A 22490-nucleotide genomic window follows, 5' to 3' on the forward strand; every position below is an offset into this window, starting at 1 on the left:
CATTTTTGCAGCTGCTTTCAAAGCACCTTGTCCCCATGTTGATGAGGACAAGGGCCTTTTCCCGACAACCCTGGGCGATGGTTGTGGGGGTCTGCGGGCAGAGGGGTTCTCGGAATATGAAAGCCCCCTTTAACAAGGCGGCCCCCAGATCCCGGACCCCCTACCTATGTGAATGAGTATGAGGTACATTGTACCCCTACCAATTCACCCCAAAAAAAGGCAGTGTATGTAAAGACAGTTTTGAGAAGCTTCATTAAAAATCTGCCTCCAATCTTCCTCCGATCTTCTCCCCTCCGTCTTCATCCTCTGGTCTTCTCCCTCCAGTCCTCCTCCCACGACGTCTGCGGTGATAATGCCGTCTCCGGTCTATGCAGCTTGCTATATAGCCATTAGGGGCGCAGCCTCCCAGTGATGTCACCCAGAGACCCCGCCCCCTTATGTAATCATCTGTGCCATAAGGTGACGTCACCGGTAGGCCACTCCCCCAATGGCTATATAACAAGCTGCATAGACCGAGTTGGCATAATCACTGGAGACATCGTCGGAGGACCGGAGGGAGAAGACCAGAGGATGAAGACCGGAGGGAGAAGACAGAGGGAGAAGATGGAGAGGAGAAGATCGGAGGGGAGAAGACCAAAGGGAGAAGATCAGAGGGAGAACATCGTAGGGGAGAAGACCAGAGGGAGAACATCGTAGGGGAGAAGATCGGAGGAAATTTTTAATAAAGCTTCTCAAAACTGTCTCGCCATTATTTACATACACTGCCTTTTTTTGGGGTGAATGGGTAGGGGTACAATGTACCCCATACTCATTCACTTAGGGAGGGGGTCCGGGATTTGGGGGGCCCCCTTGTTAAAGGGGGCTTCCAGATTCCGATAAGCCCCCTGCCCGCAGACCCCCGATAACCACTGCCCAGTGTTATCGGGAAGAGGCCCTTGTCCTCATCAACATGGGGACAAGGTGCTTTGGGGTGGGGGGTGCAGAGCTCCCCCTGCCCCAAAGCACCCACCTCCCCATGTTGAGGGTGTGTGGCCTGGTATGGTCCAGGGGGGATGGGGGCCGCTCGCTCGTCCCCTCCCCTTTCCTGACCTGCCGGGCTGCATGCTCGGATAAGGGTCTGGTATTGATTTTGGGGGGGACCCCACGCCATTTTTTTCGATGTAGAGCTCCCCTCAAAATCCATACCAGACCCGAAGCGCCTGGTTTGGAACCTTAGGGGGACCCCCACGCCGTTTTTTTCCCATTTTGACGTGGAGTTCCCCCTCAAGATCCTCGGAGCGCAAGTCGCACCACAAGTCGGATCATCCGATCATCATTGATTTGGAATGGAGGCAAATCTGATTTTGAATGGAGGCAAAAATAGGGTTTCCATCCGTCCAGATTTGACAGATCGGATGTCAGTGGACATGTCTCCGCTGACATCCGATGCCCCATAGACATGCATGGGATGACCGTTCAGATCCGCCAAAAAAACAGATAGGCGGATCTGAATGGTCCGCCTGTGTGAAAGGGCCCTTACTGTTTCTTGTTTGCCCCTCTCATTGATTAGATTTCAGCTCTTCTAATCATGGAGGCTCAGTTACACATGTGGGTGTTACCTAGGGTAGTCTGTCTGCAAATTCAGACTGCCTAGGAACACCCACACCTCCAGAAAGACCCCCACCCGTCAATGCATTTTCATATTTTCAAAAGTTATCCCAAGAGCCAGCCCACTGCTTGTATCAGAGTTGATGAATCTTGAGAGGAGTAGTAAAGCAAGGGGGTTTGATGTTTTGGGAATCCATGTACAGTACCCTTCAAGTATTGTGGTGTATAGCGGGCCTATCAGTGACAGTTTGCAGTATTCTTTAACTTAATTTTTATACAGGATGTCAGCTGTGTGAAAAAAATATATAGCTTTTATTTAAAAAAAAAAAAAAATCTGAAAAATAAGGGACTACTGTTGTGAGTCTCCTAAAAACACTTGCCAAGCCTCTGGCTACACTGTTTTCTAAATGACTAACTTGGAAAATCAGAGTAAAAGGCACAGATTGTTGTTTGCATAACTGTTCTTGTTAAGTGCACCCCCTGTGTAATTCACAGGACAAACCTGTCATTGCAAGGACATGACCAGGGGAGGCAAAGGAAGAAGTGTCTGGTGCTTTTTCTGCCTCACAGGCAGCAAAAAATGTCCAGTGGACCAACAGATGGACAACCCTGCATTAGAAGCAGGGAGATCATTGTAACAAGCAGGCAACTGGCCTTTTCAAGAGGTAAAGTAAGCAATGTCAGCCTCCAAAATTTTATTTCAACAAGTTCTGCAGATTTCCTGAAAGGTATAAATATTAATCACCAAGTCTCATTAAAACCTCCCAGGGTCCTATTGTTATTGTGGCTAAAGGGTGTTCCTAGGAGTGGAAGGGTAAGTTACGGGAGTCATACTGGAAGGCCATCTAAATAAGCTCAAACACAAACAAGTGGATAGGCAGCTTGATGCCATAGATGGGAGCATCTTTGCTAGGATCACATGCTGTGGATGAACAATATGCTCAAATTAAAAAGCTTTTATTTTTTTATGCATTCTTTGTTTTCCATTTTCGGGTATAACATCAGGAAATATAAAACGTATGGTGTAGAAGAAATCCACACATAGTACAGCTACTGTATATTGCGAGCACAAAGTGTTACAAGAATAAACCAGATGTTCATAATGAAGTAGTCTGCCAAACATTCAGTAGGGTCTAATTGTTGAACATTTAGATCCTCTTCTAATAACAAAGGTACTATTCCTTTAAAGTTACATTACATTTAAATAATACCCAAAATTCAGCTTTGTGTTTATGGGGGTAGGTGGACTTGGTAAAGAACAGACTTGGAACAGGTGGATGCTTAGTAATTGCCTGGTTGGGCAACTAATATGACTTGTTGGAGGGTAAAGGGGAAAATTCTGCCGAACTAACAATAAATTGAAAGGTTAACGTGTTTCTCGCCCAAACTGTTTGCACTAGGCATATGTGACAAAACGAACGAACGAAAAACTGATTCATTTATGTCCACTGAATGATTTATTGATCAAAATTTGGTCACTGCATGATGGCAAAATCGTTTGCTCGCACGACCGAGTGTTCGGTAGTCGAAAACGAGTTTGAACTATTTTTCAGCTAGTGTATGGCCAGCATAAGTCTAAGTATGCCCAGTGGCGTAGCGTGGGTTGTCAGCACCCGGGGCAAGGCAAGTAATTTGCGCCCCCTACACAAACCTACTAGACCACTACACAGACCTACCCCCCCATACACTGACACCTACACTGACCCCCCCTTCACTTACCCCCACTACACTGACACATACACTGACCCCCCATACAATGACCCCTACACTGACTCCCCCTTACATTTCTATACACTGACCCCCCATACACTAACACCCCCTACACTGACACCTATACAGACCCCCCTACACTGACCCCCCCATACACTGACCCCTACACTAACACCTATACTGACACCCCTTACACTGACCCCCCCCCCCCCCCATACATTGACAGCTACACTGACACCTATACTGACCCCCTTACATTCCCACATACACTGACCCCCAATACACTGACCCCTACACTGACTCCCCCCTATATTTCCACATACACTGACCCCCTACACTGACCCCTACACTAATAGCTATACTGACCCCCCCTACACTGACCTCCCCCATACACTGACACCTATACTGACCCCCTACACTGACCGCCACATACACTGACACCTATACTGACCCCCCCTACATTTCTACATACACTGACCCCCCTACACTGATCCCCCCCATACACTGACACCTATGCTGACCCCCCTACACTGACACACCCTTCTCTACACTGACCCCCCCCATACACTGACACCTACACTGACCCCCCCCGTACACTGACAGCTACACTGACACCTATACTGACCCCCTTACATTCCCACATACACTGACCCCTACACTGACTCCCCCCTACATTTCCACATACACTGACCCCCACTACACTGACCCATACGCTAATAGCTATACTGACCCCCCCATACACTGACACCTATACTGACCTCCCCCATACACTGACACCTATACTGACCCCCCTACACTGACCGCCACATACACTGACACCCCTACATTTCCACATACACTGACCCCCCCTACACTGTTCCCCCCCCCCATACACTGACACCTACACTGACCCCTACACTGACACCTATGCTGACCCCCTACACTGACACACCCTCCTCTACACTGACCCCCCCCCATACACTGACACCTACACTGAACCCCCCCGTACACTGACAGCTACACTGACACCTATACTGACCCCCTTACATTCCCACATACACTGACCCCCCCCCCATACACTGACCCCTACACTGACTCCCCCCTACATTTCCACATACACTGACCCCCACTACACTGACCCCTACACTAATAGCTATACTGACCCCCCTATACACTGACACCTATACTGACCCCCTACACTTCCCGCCACATACACTGACACCTATACTGACCCCCCTACATTTCCACATACACTGACCCCCCCTACACTGATCCCCCCATACACTGACACCTACACTGACACCTATGCTGACCCCCCTACACTGACACACCCTCCTCTACACTGACCCCCCCCCCCCCATATGCATACAGTTATTCAGTGTTCTTCTTCAGTTCTCACAGACACTCAGTCAGTCAGACTCAGTCTAGTCACTACTACTAGCACTGTACACAGCCAGCCCACTTAGCCCAGTACAACTCCAGTCACAGTCCAGTCAGTCCTGACTCCTGCCCTGTGTAACTCGTGACTCCTACCTTTTTTTTTTGCAGGTGCACCCGATCACAGCAGGGTATGTCTTCTCCTCTAGGTCCTCCGGCTCCTAGGTTTTCCTCCTGCGTCTGTCACCACTGGCTCTCTCCTCTCTGGCCTGTGTCACCTGCCGCCGCTGCCAGCTATTTCTTGCTGCTGCGTGCCTGGGCTGGTCTGGTGTGGCTCCCGTGCTCAGCGCTGCGCTGGGCGGCCGCTGCAGTGCATTGTCCCTCCCCCAGATGGTCCCTCGCTCTCCGCACGCCTGGCACCACCCCCCCCACAGTGGGCGGCGACCCGGCGGCTCGGATCGGATTCGCACAGCGCCGCCGCCACAGCCAGCACTGCAGTGAGAGAATGAGTGAGCCAGGCAGGGCAGAGCTGCGAGTGCGAGCGCGCCCCCCCAGATGTTGCGCCCGGTGCGGCCGGCCCCCCCTGCACCCCCCACGCTACGCCACTGAGTATGCCAATGCTGTGCTAATGCTGTGTGTGAGAAATATCTTATTAAACTGACAATTTTGTGTAAAATACAGGTCCTTCTCAAAAAATTAGCATATTGTGATAAAGTTCATTATTTTCTGTAATGTACTGATAAACATTAGACTTTCATATATTTTAGATTCATTACACACAACTGAAGTAGTGCAAGCCTTTTATTGTTTTAATATTGATGATTTTTGGCATATAGCTCATGAAAAACCAAAATTCCTATCTCTAAAAATTAGCATATCATGAAAAGGTTCTCTAAACGAGCTATTAACCTAATCATCTGAATCAACTAACTCTAAACACCTGCAAAAGATTCCTGAGGCTTTTAAAAACTCCCAGCCTGGTTCATTACTCAAAACCGCAATCATGGGTAAGACTGCCGACCTGACTGCTGTCCAGAAGGCCATCATTGACACCCTCAAGCAAGAGGGTAAGACACAGAAAGAAATTTCTGAACGAATAGGCTGTTCCCAGAGTGCTGTATCAAGGCACCTCAGTGGGAAGTCTGTGGGAAGGAAAAAGTGTGGCAGAAAACGATGCACAACGAGAAGAGGTGACTGGACCCTGAGGAAGATTGTGGAGAAGGACCGATTCCAGACCTTGGGGGACCTGCGGAAGCAGTGGACTGAGTCTGGAGTAGAAACATCTAGAGCCACCGTGTACAGGCGTGTGCAGCAAATGGGCTACAGGTGCCGCATTCCCCAGGTCAAGCCACTTTTGAACCAGAAACAGCGGCAGAAGCGCCTGACCTGGGCTACAGAGAAGCAGCACTGGACTGTTGCTCAGTGGTCCAAAGTACTTTTTTCAGATGAAAGCAAATTTTGCATGTCATTCGGAAATCAAGGTGCCAGAGTCTGGAGGAAGACTGGGGAGAGGGAAATGCCAAAATGCCTGAAGTCCAGTGTCAAGTACCCACAGTCAGTGATGGTCTGGGGTGCCATGTCAGCTGCTGGTGTTGGTCCACTGTGTTTTATCAAGGGCAGGGTCAATGCAGCTAGCTATCAGGAGATTTGGGAGCACCTCATGCTTCCATCTGCTGAAAAGTTTTATGGAGATTAAGATTTAATTTTTCAACACGACCTGGCACCTGCTCACAGTGCCAAAACCACTGGTAAATGGTTTACTGACCATGGTATTACTGTGCTCAATTGGCCTGCCAACTCTCCTGACCTGAACCCCATAGAGAATCAGTGGGATGTTGTGAAGAGAAAGTTGAGAGACGCAAGACCCAACACTCTGGATGAGCTCAAGGCCGCTATCGAAGCATCCTGAGCCTCCATAACACCTCAGCAGTGCCACAGTCTGATTGCCTCCATGCCACACCGCAGTGAAGCAGTCATTTCTGCAAAAGGATTCCCGACCAAGTATTGAGTGCATAACTGAACATAATTATTTTTTTTGTATTAAAAACACTTTTTTTTATTGGTCGGATGAAATATGCTAATTTTTTGAGATAGGAATTTTGGTTTTTCATGAGTTGTATGCCAAAAATCATCAATATTAAAACAATAAAAGGCTTGCACTACTTCAGTTGTGTGTAATGAGTCTAAAATATATGAAAGTCTAATGTTTATCAGTACATTGCAGAAAATAATGAACTTTATCACAATATGCTAATTTTTTGAGAAGGACCTGTACATTTTCATTTTCTTTCTGCATTTTCCAAAAGCATGTGGCAAAACAATGAAGTCCTTAGAAGACTCACCATTCTTTTTAAAAAATATACTTTCGGGTGTTTTCTTTCCAAAATGTAATCATTTTGTGGGTGTTTCCACTGTCCTGGTACTCCAGAGCCTCTAAAAATGTGATAGGTAGTCAGGAAATTAGATAATATATGTATTTAATAATGTAATTTATGCCCCTAGAACGCCTGAAGGTTCTCTTTAGATTTTAGGTCCCTCTGTTTAGCTAAGTTGAGAAAAATCTCACACATGTGGCATCACCATACTCGGTAAGCATAGCAGAATGTGTATTGAGGTGTACTTCTAAGTATGCCCTATGCTGTGTGTGGGAATATTTGATAAAACAACAAAAAGAAAAAACCCAGAGCCCAGGGTACTAAAGATTTGAGAACATTGGAGATATGGTCACTGTTCGGAAATTCTTACAGCAGCCCTTTGAAAAAAGCAGGAGGGATGGGAAAAATGAGTAACTGTTTTGACTCATTCAGATCTCTGTAACTTTTAGCTTGAGCTATCGAGCTATGTAGAAAGCAGGGTGTTTTCAGAAAAGAATGGTAAAAGTGGTTCTAAAGGCTGAATGCATTCTTTGCATTAAGGTAAAAAACTGAGTGCAGCTCTACCCCAGCCTTCCCTTATACTTATCTGAGCCCAATCTTTATGCAGCATGCACAAGAGCTGCGGCTCTCTTCACTCTCTCTCCTCATAGGCGCAGAGACAGCACTGGCAGCCCTTGGCTCTCGCTGATGTCAATCACAGCCGGTGAGGAGGAATGGAGGCAGGGGGCCGAGCCAAGCTGTGTGTCAATGGCAGGGGAGAGTAGCAAAAAGCACTAGTGGGAGACCCAAGAAGAGGAGAAATCGGGCAGCTCTGTGCAAAGCCATTGCACAGAGCAAGTGAATGACATTTTTTTTATTTTTTTTAAATTATGTGTTTACAATCATTTAAAGTTTGCTCCTTCTGTACAGTATCTTTAGTGGCCCTTTAAAAGCCCACTGGTGCATATTTACAGAATTTGTTCATGACCAACGACTATATAAATGTATTAAATACAGACTTGTTCTGAAATGAACAATCATGTACGGGAATCATTCTCTTTGTCTTATAATAACCACTTGAATAACCACTTGAAACTGTGAGTGAGCTAACAGCATTTATTGAATAATGAAGCCATTAGAAAGGCTAGATTTGCTGGAATTTTATTTAAACAAATCAAATAAAGATCCACTGCCTGTACTAATGCAACATTTTTAACTAATAAATGAGCAGAATCTGCCTCATTGCTTCCACAAAAACACACAAAAGCAGATCTGGAAGGCTTCGTTCTGCTCAAACAACATACAATATTTCCTTAACATGCCTCTTCATGAAAGATATTCATATTGCAAATCCAGAGAACCAGCTACACCCTCTGTTGCCAGTAAGTTGCCAAACTTAAAACAGAATAGTAACTTTCTGGGTTGGTCATGGCTGGTGGGAGGTTAAGGGGGGGTGGGGGAAGAGGTAGCTTTTTTCTTTTTGTGGAGGAGGGGCTACTAGAAGGAGGAGTCTGCTTTTTTTCTTCACCAATAGCAGCCTATTGTGGGCATTAGAGAGGAGGTCTCCTGCTGAGAACACATCTCCAGGGTCAGGGAGGGAGGTCAGACTCCCCTTCTTCCTCTCTCCTCTTGTCATGTGACATATCACATGACCAGAGATGAGAAGAAGGAAAAGCTGCTTCATTCCTGGACAGGCACCAGTACTGAAAAGGAGGTCTGGACTGTAAGTACACAGGGTGATCACCCTGAAAATCACCCTGAGAGCTCCCCTCTCATCAATATAGCCGCAATACCACCTTCACAGAGCCCTTTGGCCCCCTCACTCCCTCAGTTTTGCACAGGGCCCCTCAGTTAAATGTATCCAGAAACCCCCCCTCCAGTTCCCCTTCATCCTACTGACACAAAAAGCCAAAGCAGTCCTGCTCAGATAAACACCACCGATGCAGGGGCCTTTTTTTCCTTCCACTGAGAACACTGACACAGGGACATAGTTTCTTTCAGGGATACCACGGATACAGGGGTAATTTTACTTTCCAGTGATACCACTGACACAGGTGCTAAAAGGTACTGCTGGTAAACCAGCATTCGACAAGCAATTGCAACCAATGGCTGCAGCGCTAATCTGTGTCCCCACTGTCAGAAAACAATAGCACAAAGAGGGAGATCCTCGCATCTGTTTCATTTTTTTAGTTCACCACGCTGGTTGTGTGTATACCCTGCTTTAAATTCCTACATTAAATCAGATGCTACGTGATGTTTCCTATTACCTTTGTTAGCCAGAAAAAGACATCTACAGTATGTCTCAGTGTAACTAGATTTAAAGCGTTTGTTAGCCCAAAAAAAAGATCCTGTTCCCTTAAAGCCTGTTATACAGCACAGTGCTTGTGCTGTGTAATTTGGCCCACTGATGTATCACCTAAAAAACCTGGATGATCCTGCCAGTTTTCTTCCATACCCTCTGTAAACTGAGCACGGTTTATCATGGCTGCTGAGTCCTGAGACTGTGGTCAGTTTATGTGCCTCCGTCATCTGCAGCCCTGCATTGTCGTCCTCTCTGCTCCTCTCACTCCTCCCTCCCTGCCTGTCTGCTCCTGTGTCAGAGCCCGCCCCCTTCCCTCCTGCTGCTTTAAAAACTTTTATTCTCCTCTATAATCCTCTGTGTACCCTGAGTACAAGTGTTTCTGTCTCTATGTTTTATAAAAAAAAAATGGCTCCTTATTTCATCATCATGTGACTGGCCAGGTCTCTCTCACCTCTCCTCCGACCTGACGTCAGTAAGGGAATCTCCAACCCGCCCCCTGCATCTGTCAGACGGGGAGAGGAGAGAGTCGGCAGGTCACGTGATCACCAGGAGCTGCTCTGAAATACGGTAAAGTGGCATTTTTTTTTTTATAAAACACAGACAGGAGTCCTTGTAATCAGGGTACAGAGAGGATTGTATAAGTGGGTTACCAAACACTTTAATTTGTTACTGTGGCCTGACTTTACTTCAGTGGACAATAGGATCAATATCATTGGACTTGAGGGATAGCAGTGGTTAGTCCTGTACTCCACCTACCTACCTGATTCTTCTTGAGGCATATTACTCAACACCTTGACCACATAGGATTCCGATGCTTGCAGTAGTAGTAAATAAGCGGACACACTGTGATCTACTGCAATTACTTAATTTCAGATACACAACACTTTTGGAAATTACACTGACACATTTTAGGCTTCAATAGCCTTAGTCGTAGCTTATTACTGATAATGCAAAGCATGTGTTTTGGCAAGGTAAAGGTATGCATCTTTTGGTGCCTGTTAAGAATTATACACATTAAAATGGCTCTTTAGTTTGTACATTATGCTTTGAATAAAAAAGACACACCATACTTTATGTATTGTGAGTGCATATAGTGCAATAACATTATGGTACCTGATCATGTCCCCAACTACACCTGCCCATTTCCATTAATAAGGAAAACTACATCTTAACCCAATCATTTTATTTAATAACTCTCCTAAATCATATACTGGCACATACTCACAGTAGGGGGTAGATATTGTGGATTCCTTTGCAAGCATATTACAATGTTGCACCTAACATGACAATTTATAAAGTTGTTAGACTCCAGTTAGAAGCAGGGCAGCTGTCCTGCCACTACCTAAAAGCCAAGGTTACCCACTAGCATTGTTCAGCTCGAAAATGTGTTCTGCAGCTTGAAAGTGACAGACCTTGGGAACGAAGCAATTAACAGTGCAATGTATTCCCTCCAACCCCTCCCCTTCTGCACCCAAAAAGTGATGCTGTGTAAGCTCCAATTGTCCGAGAACTGAACTGCATTGCATGTTTTTACCTGAACTGATGTTAGTCTGCAGAAATTTGGACAGCACCTGGTATGCACCACCCTCCCTCACTGTATGTTTTCACCACATCGTCCACTTGTAGGCTTCATGTTTACTGGGAAATTAGCGCTGATAGATGGGGATGTAGTGCTTAGCTGTGGATGGTGAGCACAGGTGGCCCATCAAGCCCTGCTCCCGACGGCCAATCAAACTTTATGAGAGGCTAATAGCTGCTGCAGAGTGCACCTAGTGGTACGAACGTTTACGGAAGCATGACCTCGGGGACAAATGTCTGGAATGCAGATTTCTTGCACCATCCAGCTACGTCCAGCTGCAGCTATTGACAGTAGGGATGAATGGGCAACTGTGTTCTCTGCCCGCAGTTAAAGCCCAGAGGCCCATGCACTGGAGCTAAACACTATAAATGAATGATGTGTGGAAAATATACAGCACATGCTCACAGTTCTACCTTATATTAAATATTTCCCAGTTGTGCAGACTCATCTTAGGTTCAGAAACTATGTATTCTAAAGTCATTGCAGACTGTGGGCTTACCACTGGATGCGCAGGGGTCCCTTGAGGGAAGCAATGAGGCAAAGCCCTATAATGTATGTAGGTAGGTATGTACAGCATTCTGCCACCCCCTTCCACTAGCTATCATTGACTGCAGTTAGTTCCATAACTGAAGAGATCCAGTGATGACATCAATAGGAAAGATGCTTCACCGACTGAGCAACCTAAAATGCTTAAAATAGCAAGGACGTGCCTTGCGATTTGTTATAGACTTCCTTTGACCTCAAATGAGGACTGGTCAGTTGGGTCTGTGCTAGCTGGAATGTATCACAGTACAGGACACAGTGTCCATTACCCCTGGGTTACGTGCTACAACCTTCAGGTAACTGGACACTGGCAAAAAGAAAAAACTTCAGGGGCAGCCCAAGTATAACACCTCCCTGTCCCAGCTAATCTCAGTTTCGAAGCAAGCAAATGGGAGTTCATAAAGAACAGAGGTGAGGGACCTGTTTCTGGTACTGGATTAGTAAAAAAATCCTATATTTCAGTGTGGACAGCAAAATCTTCACACCTAAAAGTGCACACCCAACTTTTAAGTCGCTTACCAGCTACTCTGAACCCAAGATGGGGGGTCTGGCTGCGCTTTATTCCAGTATCCCAAAGGGATGGATGGATATCAGGAGCCAAGATTCCAGGATGGGTTACCTTACTACGAGGATGTTCAACAGTGGATCAGCAAAAGGAAGAGACAAAAGAGGAACTCATAGTGTAGGAATTAAAAATCAAGGCTTTTTAATTAAAGTTAAAATTACTTACAAAGAAGGCAGGAGTAAAATCGCATATAAAACAATCAATCACATGCAGATTCCCCAGCGGGTGTGATAAAGTCACCACTCTTCCCAACTAGTTTAGTTCAAAAGAACAGTAAAGTGGAGTTCCAGCTCTTTCTGTGTTTATTAAAAAAGTCAGGAGCTACAAAAAGTGTAGCTGCTGACTTTTAACATACACATTTACCTATCCCAGGATCCAGAGATGCAGAAAAAGTCTTGCTCCTCTCCCTCTCCTCTCTGCACCGGCGGTGTGGGCACCGGGCTGTGTCAGGTTTCGGCTTCACAACCGGGTGCGCACTGCGCATGCAGGAGTCGCGCTGCACATCCTGAATGGCCGGGTAATCTTCTGGGACCTCTGACATGTCCCAGAAGATTGCAGGGAGGGAGGGGGAGAGGAGAACTTCCACTTGAGGCGCCGCGGTGCTCCGAGGGGAAGTGGGAGCGGGTACTTGTCAAAACTAGGTACCTGCTCCCCCCCCAAAAAAAAATAACACTTTTGGGTGTAACTCCGCTTAAAAAGGGATAAAGGAGTCACCCTTTATCTCTTGATAATGTTCTTTTGAACAAAACTAGTCACAGCGTTGACTTTATCACACCCGCTGTGATGTCTGCATGTGATGGATTGTTTTATATGTGATTGTACTTCTGCCTTCTTGTAAGTAGTTTTGACCTTCATTTAACAGCCTGGATTTTTAATTACTACACTATAAATTCCTGCTTTGTCTCTCCCTTTTGCTGAGCCCACTGTTGAACATCCTGGTTGTATGGTAACCCACCCTGGAATCTTAAAATGTAAAAATTTCCGCGCTTGTGGACAAGAACTAGGCTGCAGCCGACCTCAAAATATAGTCCAGATGGCTATATCATGAATTGTGTAATAAGGTGAGGTAAATTGGCGCTGTCTAACTAGAGGGGAGTGGTATTTAAATAAGTATGGAAGGGGGTTACAATTAATGTGCAATGAATAAAGTGCTAGTGTGCAAACATGTCCTAAAAAGTACAATAAACACTGTGGGTAAAACTGTATATATAAAATATTCGAAAATATAAAAATCGTACAAAGTGTTCAGAACTAAGAAACCAGTGATTGTGAACACAAAGTGATATGTGCAATAAATAAGAATAAAAATAAATATTCAATGTGCCAGTGACAGATGTCAGGTGAAACCACCAGACTTGAAATATATATTAAACCATTAAAAGTCCAAGAAACAGTCCATAAAGTGTAAAAAATAAAAAAATAGTGCTTCAATAATATTGATAGGTGATATTCCGAGTGATCCGGGTGTTAGATACAGGGTGAAAAACCATGCACCCCTCCAATGTATCCCGCACTCACCAGAGATATGCACCTCTATCCACCGATTCCTGTGTGTTGGACTCGTGTGTGAAGGTATCCCTGGATCATTCCTTTCAGCAGGGCAGTGTGTATTCAACAGACTGGATAAACTCTGGTTATTCCTCTCATGTATTGGAGATATCCCGAAGTGATATGTAAAAGGAAGACCTCAATAGTGATGTACCGTTTATATCTAGTTCTTTATTGTGCAAATAGAAGAAATGTACTCACATAAAACAAATGGCAAACGAGTGTTCTAGGCAGTAGGGGCCGCGAATCCCTCGTTTGCGGCTGCTTCGGGGCGCTATACAAACCAGCGACCGGATCTGCGTTCCAGTGGGGCGGAAATGACGTAACCATGCACGACGCGTTTCGTCACAGCTGACGTCATCAGGTGCAATTTACCTCACCTTATTACACCCTGGAATCTTGGTTCCTAATATCCATGCATCCCATTGGGATAGTGGGATAAAGTGCAGCCAGACTCCGATCTTGCAATCAGAATTGCTGGTAAGTGGCTTGGGAGTTAGGTGTGCACTTTTGGGTGTGATGATTTTGCTATCCACACTGAAATATGGATTTTTATTGGTACACAAGTATTAACAAACTTTTTGCACACAAGCACTTCTCTTCTCTGAAGAACTTTACTGGATTATTTATGATTTTTTTTTTAAACGCATTCTTATTTACAGTTTTTGATATATATGAATTTCTTACTTAATTGAATTAATGCAATTTACATTGATAGCGCAACTGTCACTGAGAATTTATTCTTTTTTTACTATTTGGTGACACTTTTTGCGCAACGTATTTCTTGGTTTTGTTTTTTTTTTTCATTTACACAATGTTCATTAACCCTGGGATGTCTAAAAGCAGTCCAACTGAGGGGTGGGCTACACAATAGACAACGCCAACAGGTTCATGTAACATCACGATAAGAGTAGCATGAAGGGCTCAGAGAGCGACTACTGTAGAAGCCTTCACTCCTCAACTGGTATCAGAGAGTTGGACTGACTAAAAAAAAGGGACAGCGGAGAGTAAAAAAAAAAACAAAGCGCGTCTTACATCTAGGATGAGAATCAAAGGAATCTCCAAAAAATGTTCCTTTGTTTGGAATTTCAGAGGAGTCTGATCAAGGCCTGGACACATTTGTTGTTAAATATACTGTATGTGTGTGTGTACAAGTTATTAGCCATTGCGCACCCATTTATAGAGGGTGGAAATTGGAGGTTACAAAATAACCCCTGTTTAAAAAAAAAAATGACGATACAGTTACACGTTTTCTGTTCGCATAGAGAACTTTGGCACAACATCGTGGAGCAGTGTGGAGTATGAAACAAACTGGAATATATCATGTAGAGCAGCGGTCCCCAACCTTTTTGACACCAGGAACCGGTTTCATGGCAGCCAATTTTCTCAGGGACCGGGGAGGGGGGGGGGAGGAGATAGGGGGTGGATGGATTGGGGGATATACACAAAGTCTGTCCTCAGTCTTCTTCACACCAAAATCCCCCTTTACATTAATGTGATGGGACCGCTCTGTAAAGGGGGTACTGTAATGTAAAGAGGGGCTGTGATGTAAAGGGGGCGCTGTGATATTAAGGGGAGCTGCACTGTAAAGGGGGCTGTTATGTAAAGGGGCACTGTGATATAAATGTTACTGTACAGTACCCCTTTACAGTGCAGTCCCTTTATATGACAGTGCCCCTAGCAATCACAGCCTCTTCCATCACAGTGCCCCTGCAGTTGCCTCCCCTCCTTGCCTTTCTTAAGTGGGGTACACACTAGTAGAAAATCTGCCGAAAATTCCCGTCCGAGGTAAAATCGTACGATTTTCGGCTAGTGTGTACACAACTTTCAGCAGCCGATGCCGACATTTTCAACGAAAAAAAACGGGGGGACAAACACCAAAATTTTTATCGTCTGTCCCCAGACCACCAATTTTTGTTTAATGTGTATGCAGTACGTCCGTGAAAAATCGGATACGAAAGACCGCACATGATCTGAAGTTGCTGACAACCCGGAAGTCTAGGAACAAATGTCCCAAAAAAAATTAAATAAATAAATAAATTCGGAAGAGAAATTTTGTGAACATTTATGCACTGTCAACTAAAAATGGTTATGAACGCTGAGCAAGAGCGAGAAGAATCGGAGGATATTTCGTCCGATTTCCGTCAAGTGTGTACGTGCCTTAACATCACACAGCACACTTCCCCATTCCAGGCTCTCTATCTCCTCCACAGGACTCCTACCTATTATCAGTCAATGTGTCCTCTCCCAGCTCATTCGTGCTCCCACCCTCCCAGTCAACAATGTCATCAGCAGGGAAGGGGGCCAGAGGAGGTCTCCATTCTGATCTGCAGCTCCTCCTGCCCTGCTGTATGGGTGACATTGCCAGCCAGATGGGCGAAGGAGCCAAGAGAGGACCCACAGGCATGGCTGTGCAGCAGGTGGCGAGCAGCAGTCATGGTCTGTGATAGCCCTGTGCAGACCACTATGGCCACTCAACTCCTGCTGTACGGTCCAGTAATCAACAGGCCGTGGACTGGCACCAGTCTGTGGCCTGGAGGTTGGGGATCCCTGATGTAGAGCACAGTGTATGGGAATGCCACCCTGCCATTCACCCCAATACACTCTGTACCCATTACCATGTACTTAGAACACTTAACCATCATATCTCAAGCCAGCCACAGAGTTTCCATCTCTGAATCAGAAGGTTGATATGCGTCAGGCTGCCCGCAGATTTGAACATGCTGGCCCTAAGGTTTCATTATCCTCAAATTATGAAACTGCTCCCGTTTTCTACACATCACTTCCCCATCCCTCCTTATACACACTGTGAGGTTTATTTACATGAGGTAAATACCATGTTCCCTTTGAAAGTGAAGCTGCACTCTGCAAGGGAATTTTCACTTGGCAAAAATACCCAATCACATGCATGGAAAAAAAAAACAGAATTTTTGTAAAATCTTACCGTAAAATTCCTTTCTCTGAGTCCTCCGACAGTCGCCGCCACTTCATAATCTTCACTAATGGGGGTAATTGACCTTTGCTCCGCAGGAGTAGCTAGGCAACAAGATTTGTTAATATCAAAGCTTTTAGCATATCACACCCCTAGGGGGTGGTCCCTCAGTCAATACCTCCCTGCTTCCAGCATTCTCAACTCCAGCATTCTCAGTGGCATAGCAGTAGAGTACATAAACAAACCCCAAAAGAGGGGCGGGGGCGGCGACTGTCGGAGGACTCAGAGAAAGGAATTTTACGGTAAGATTTTACAAAAATTATGTTTTCTCTTATGTCCTCCGACAGTCGCCGCCACTTCATAATCTTCACTAATGGGGACGTCTCAAAGCAGTGTAGACATGGAACCTGTGCTTAAGCTGTGGGGCGTGCCCGGAAGTGAGGATGTGAGTGTGGGCTGTGTATCTCCTCGCTGAACACCTCTCCCGCCGGAGCTGACAGAGACGCCGCGAGGACGCCCTAAAACAGCGGAGCTAGAGAGCCGGAACTTGGCTGTGATCCAACCGCCGACATCTGAGCAGCTCGTGCCTCGGGAGAGGAGAGAGGAGCAGCTGTCCCGTGCGTGGAGAGAGAGGTGGAACCCGGCTAGATCCCGCCGTTCGGAGCGTGGGCGGCCTGACCGGGTAGGGGACCGTGTCCCGGACCTCCCGCTGGGTGTCTCCGCCGCCAAGCTCCTTGCTGCTGGAGCACGCCGGGGTAACGGTGTGGAGAAGACAAGGAGAGTAGAAGGAGGAAATAGGACATCAACCTCTTGAGCTCCCGCACTGTAGAGAAAAGGAGGTGGGATACCCGGTTGGAAAAGCCGGCCCGAACAAGCACAAGATACCTATTGCAGGCCATTATATTATTTTAAAGCTCCTTAATGTGAGGGGTTTCCCCCAGAGAAAAAGGACTGTATACCTACCGAAAGAGGACAGCTTCGAACGTGGGTGAGATAATACCTTTTTGTTCTTTTTCTACCTATATCTACCTATTTCCATTGCTTGTGGGATGGCCATAGACTGTGATATCCATAGCAGGTAAAGTGGAAGAAAAAGGGACTACATCCCCTCTGTGCTGGATACCAGTTTGCCTCTTGGTGTTATTGAAATAAAGTCTACTAGAGGAATTATTGGAAACTGGGAGAGAACTGGTTATTGAACTAAAAAGGAAAGCATGACATTAACTAAAAAAAGGAAAGGAAAGAAAAACACGATAAAAGTCAAGATAAATAAACCAGAAGGAGAAATAGATAAATATTTTGCTAATAATCATAAAACGCCAAGGGAAGTAAAAATGGCAAGATGTGGAAACAGTGCCTTAACAAGCCCAGAGTCAGGGGATGTGCCGAGCTCTATGACTACTTCTCCTACCTCGGAGAATTATCTGGAAAGTCCGGAGACGAGACAAAGGGAGAATGAAATATCTTGTAATTATACACAGAGCTTGGAGTGCAGCGCGGAGTTAAAAGCTATGCTACAAGCTCTACCTACTAAAATAGACATAGAACAGATGGTGCATAAAATAGAGGAAGCACATCAGAGAGAAATGCAGGAAATTAAGAAAGAAATACAAAATATTTCGCAAGCTCTAGTAGAGGAATTAAAGGCCAGAAAAGATATTGAAGAGAGAGTAACATCATTGGAATTAACAAGAGACATACAAAGGGAGATAGATGAGAAGATACAATTACAGTTGGAGGAGATAGAAAACAGAAATAGACGTAATAACCTACGCATAAGAGGCATACCTGAAACGGTGGGAAAAGAGAGATTATTAGAAGTAGCGGAAGATATTTTTAAACAGATCATGAAGGACAAATATCCGGAACAACTAGAGATAGAAAGAATACATAGAACCACTGGCCCCAGAAATAAGGATGAGAAAAGCCCAAGGGATGTGATCTGCAGACTATTTCACTATGTACATAAAGAAGGGATTTTAAGACTGGCATGGGAATCCCAGGATATAAAAGTGGAAGGAGGGATAGTTAGGATATATGCAGACATCGCCAGAGGAACATTGAGAAGAAGAACTCTTTTGAAACCGCTATTAGATCTGGCAAGAAAAGCAGGATGTACATACAGGTGGGGGTTCCCATTCTCTGTAACATTCCGTAGGAACGGACAGTATTTTAACCTTAGGACATATCAGGATAAGACGGCATTTTTCCGGTTTATTGAAACAGATCCTATTCAAATAGTGAATTGGCTGAACCGATTGCCCAGTGAAAAACCGTCAACATACCTTCAACAAAGGGAGAAAAGATCAGAGACACTATCAAGAGAAGAAAGAAGATAAAGAGACTTAACTATTAAGAGATTGTAGTGAGGTCCCCTTATGGGAATTAAGGGTTAATAATCTCCTCCCCCCCTTTTTTTTTTTTTTTTTTTTTTTTCTTTTTTACACAATTTTTTAAATTTTTGATGGAAGTTATTCCTCTAATCACTAATTTTATGGGGGATCTTGGGATTTTCACATAATTTTGAAACTATGATAGAAGTTATTCCTCTAATCACTAATTTTTGGGGGATTTTGGGGAGGGGTCCCCCCCTCCCCCTTTTTTTTTTTTTTTTTTTTTTTTTTTTACACAATTTTGAAACTATGATGGAAGTTATTCCTCTAATCACTAATTTTTAATTTTGGGGAGGGGTTCCCCCCCCCTTTTTTTTTTTTTTTTGTTTTTTGAAACTATGATGGAAGCTATTCTTCTAATTACTAAACTTATGGGGGATTGATAGATTAACAATTGGGGGGGAGGAAAGAAGGAGGGGATTGAATTAGTGAATTTGAAAATGTTGTGATGTTTATTATGTGTTGAATGACGCTCAGGGGACCGGGGGGAGGGATAGTTGGGGAAGGGAGAGAAAGGAAGAGGGAGGTTACTCTCAAACCTGCTACCCCCCCACCTATCCCCAGGGCCATAAGTTAGACATTTTAATGTCCTTTGGTAATTTAATGAGAAGGGAAGGCCTCTATTTACTGGGGGAAACTGAAGAATATGAGGGGAAAAGGAAACTCCGGTAAATCTTAGAATAAAAAAAGGATAGAATAAGCACATAAAAAACGGCGGGAGGAGGTGGAGGAGAGTCCACAGAGAATCACTTCAGGGCACGACCCTATCTATAGAGTCACACAAGTGGCACGAAAGTGACCGTGTGAAATAAGGATAAGTTTTGTTATTATCCGAAACTACGGGGGAGAGGGTCGCTCTCTTGTGGAGATCGTCCCTCTCAAACCCGTAGGAAGGGGGGTAAAGGGAGGGGTGGGGGTTTAGGGAAAGCGGAGGGGTTTTTTTTTTTTTTTCTTTTTTTCCTCTCTCTCTCTCTCTCTTCCTCCTTTTGCTCGTTTTTGCGTCACGAGCTAAGGATGGAAAATATAAAGGTGGTATCATATAATGTCAAGGAACTCAATGTACCAGAAAAAAGACACATGCTATTATCTGACCTAAAGCAGTTACATACTAGTATAGCACTGATCCAAGAAACGCATTTCAGGACGGATAAACTACCCTTTCTTAAAAACAGAAATTTCCCTTATGCATATCATTCCACTTATACACAATCTAAAGCAAGAGGAGTCTCCATACTTATTGCAAACTCTGTCCCTTGGACTTTCCAAGATAAAATGCAAGACCGGGAAGGAAGATTTCTGTTTGTGAAGGGGAAAATAGGAGAAATACAAATAACAATAGCAACAACTTATGCGCCCAACAAAAGACAGGAAAGGTTCATAGCTAAAGTAATAGAGAAATCTATGAGGTTTTCAGAGGGACAGTTAATTATGGGAGGAGACTTTAATTGCCCATTAACACCAGCATTGGATATATCTACAGGGACATCGACTTTTTCAGCGGGAAGGAATAAAAAAATTTTAAAGACAATATATAAAGCTCAACTTATAGATGCATGGCGGTTACAACACCCCTCTGAAAAAGAATACACCTTTTTCTCTACGCCGCATAAGACTTATTCTAGAATTGATTTTTTTCTTATACCACATGCACAATTACAATCAGTTCAAAAAACAAGTATAGGTAGTATCACATGGTCAGACCACGCACCTATATCCTTGTTGTATAATTTGGTGGTGAATTCTACACAGGGGAGGAGCTTCTGGAGGCTAAACGAAAGTCTGCTACAAAAGGAAGAGATATTAAGGGAAGTTGAGAAAGAAATGAAAAGTTTTTTTGAAATAAATGAACAACCAGACTGTAAGATAGGAATACTCTGGGAGGCACATAAGGTAGTTGTGAGAGGACTCCTTATAAAACATGGAGCACGTATTAAAAAAGAAAGGAATGAGCAATTATCACAGCTATTGGGAAAACTTGGAGAACTAGAGATAGAACATAAACAAAGACCAATAGATGTAACCTTGGTTGAGTTAAAATTAGTCAGGAAACAGATAACAGACCTGTTACAGTATAAAGCAAAAGCTGCATTACAAAGATGCCGCAAATTAAACTATGAGGCGGGAGATAAATGCGGGAAAGTACTGGCTAGAACTGTGCGTGAGCAGAGGACAAGAGCTTATATACCATCTATCACATCAAGAGAGGGAATTAAAAAGACTTTGCCAAAACAAATATTGAAAGAATTCGAGATATACTATACTTCTCTATATAATCTACAGGAGGCACCCCCTCAACAGCAAGATATGGATCAGTATCTGGTACAGTCACAGATGCCTAGACTCTCAGAGGAGGACCGGGAAAGTCTGGAAGCCGAGATTACACTAGAGGAAATAAAACAGGCAATTGGAGCCATGAATCCCGGGAAGGCGCCTGGCCCAGACGGCCTAACGGTACAATATTACCGGGTACTGTTCCATATCTTGGGACCGTATATGGCAAAGCTGTATAATGCATCAGGTCCAGAAGGGAAACTAGCGAGAGATACACTTACAGCTCACATCTCGTTAATATTAAAAGAGGGTAAGGACCCAGCAGCATGTGGCAGCTATAGGCCAATATCCCTATTAAATGTGGATTTAAAAGTACTGACTAAAATCTTGGCAAGTAGATTGGCAGAATTCCTTCCAAAATTAATACACCTAGATCAGGTAGGCTTTATGCCATCTAGAGAGGCAAAAGACAATACAACAAGAATTCTCAATTTGATGCAAGTAGCAAAAGAAAAAAAGATCCCTTACGTTGTGCTGAGTACGGATGCAGAGAAGGCATTTGATAGAGTGGGATGGCCGTTTCTGTTTTCCGTACTCAGACACATCGGATTAGGAAAAAATATGCTAGAGAAGATCACTAGGGTGTACACGGAACCGATAGCTAGAGTAAAGGCCAATGGGTTATTATCAGAAGCTTTCCCAATAAGGAATGGTACTAGACAGGGATGTCCCCTGTCACCCCTCCTGTTTGCCTTAACGGTGGAACCGTTTCTGTGCAGGGTCAGACTGAATCAGGATATTGAAGGGATAGAGGTAAAAGAAGTGCAATATAAAGTAGCTGCTTACGCAGATGATTTATTATTTTCCCTGACTAAACCGGGTATCTCACTGCCAAACCTCCTACAGGAATTTAGAAAATTTAATAACCTGTCCTATTTAAAGATTAACTATGGAAAATCAGAAGCAATGGGCGTAGGATTATCTATAGCTCAAATTAACCTATTAAGAAACAGTTTTGGCTTTAAATGGAAGAAGGACGCAGTGAGATACCTGGGGACTTATATACCAGCAAGGTTAATACAGGTGTTTGACCTTAATTTTTTACCACTTTTGGAAATGACTAGGAAACTACTTAAACAGTGGAATGGCGGGCTACATTCTTGGTTCGGTAAATGCAACTTATTAAAAATGATAGTACTACCTAAATTTTTATATCTATTACGTGCCTTGCCAGTTAAGATACCAAGCGCGTTTTTCAAGACAATACACTCTCTTTTTGTAAAGTATATATGGGCCCATAAAAGACCCCGCATAGCACGTAGAACTTTAACCCTACCGAAAAAGAATGGA

General features: G+C 44.4%; 1 protein-coding gene across 3 annotated transcripts in view; it reads right to left on the bottom strand.

Annotated features, from left to right (window-relative positions):
- The window catches only part of POLK (DNA polymerase kappa), a 221908-nt gene that overhangs the window by 5256 nt on the left and 194162 nt on the right, over positions 1-22490 (bottom strand). The gene's annotated exons all lie outside the window — the stretch shown is intronic.

This window comes from Pelophylax lessonae (assembly GCF_965119305.1).
Source record: "Pelophylax lessonae genome assembly, chromosome: 1".
In the NCBI taxonomy this organism is placed as follows: Eukaryota; Metazoa; Chordata; class Amphibia; order Anura; family Ranidae; genus Pelophylax; species Pelophylax lessonae.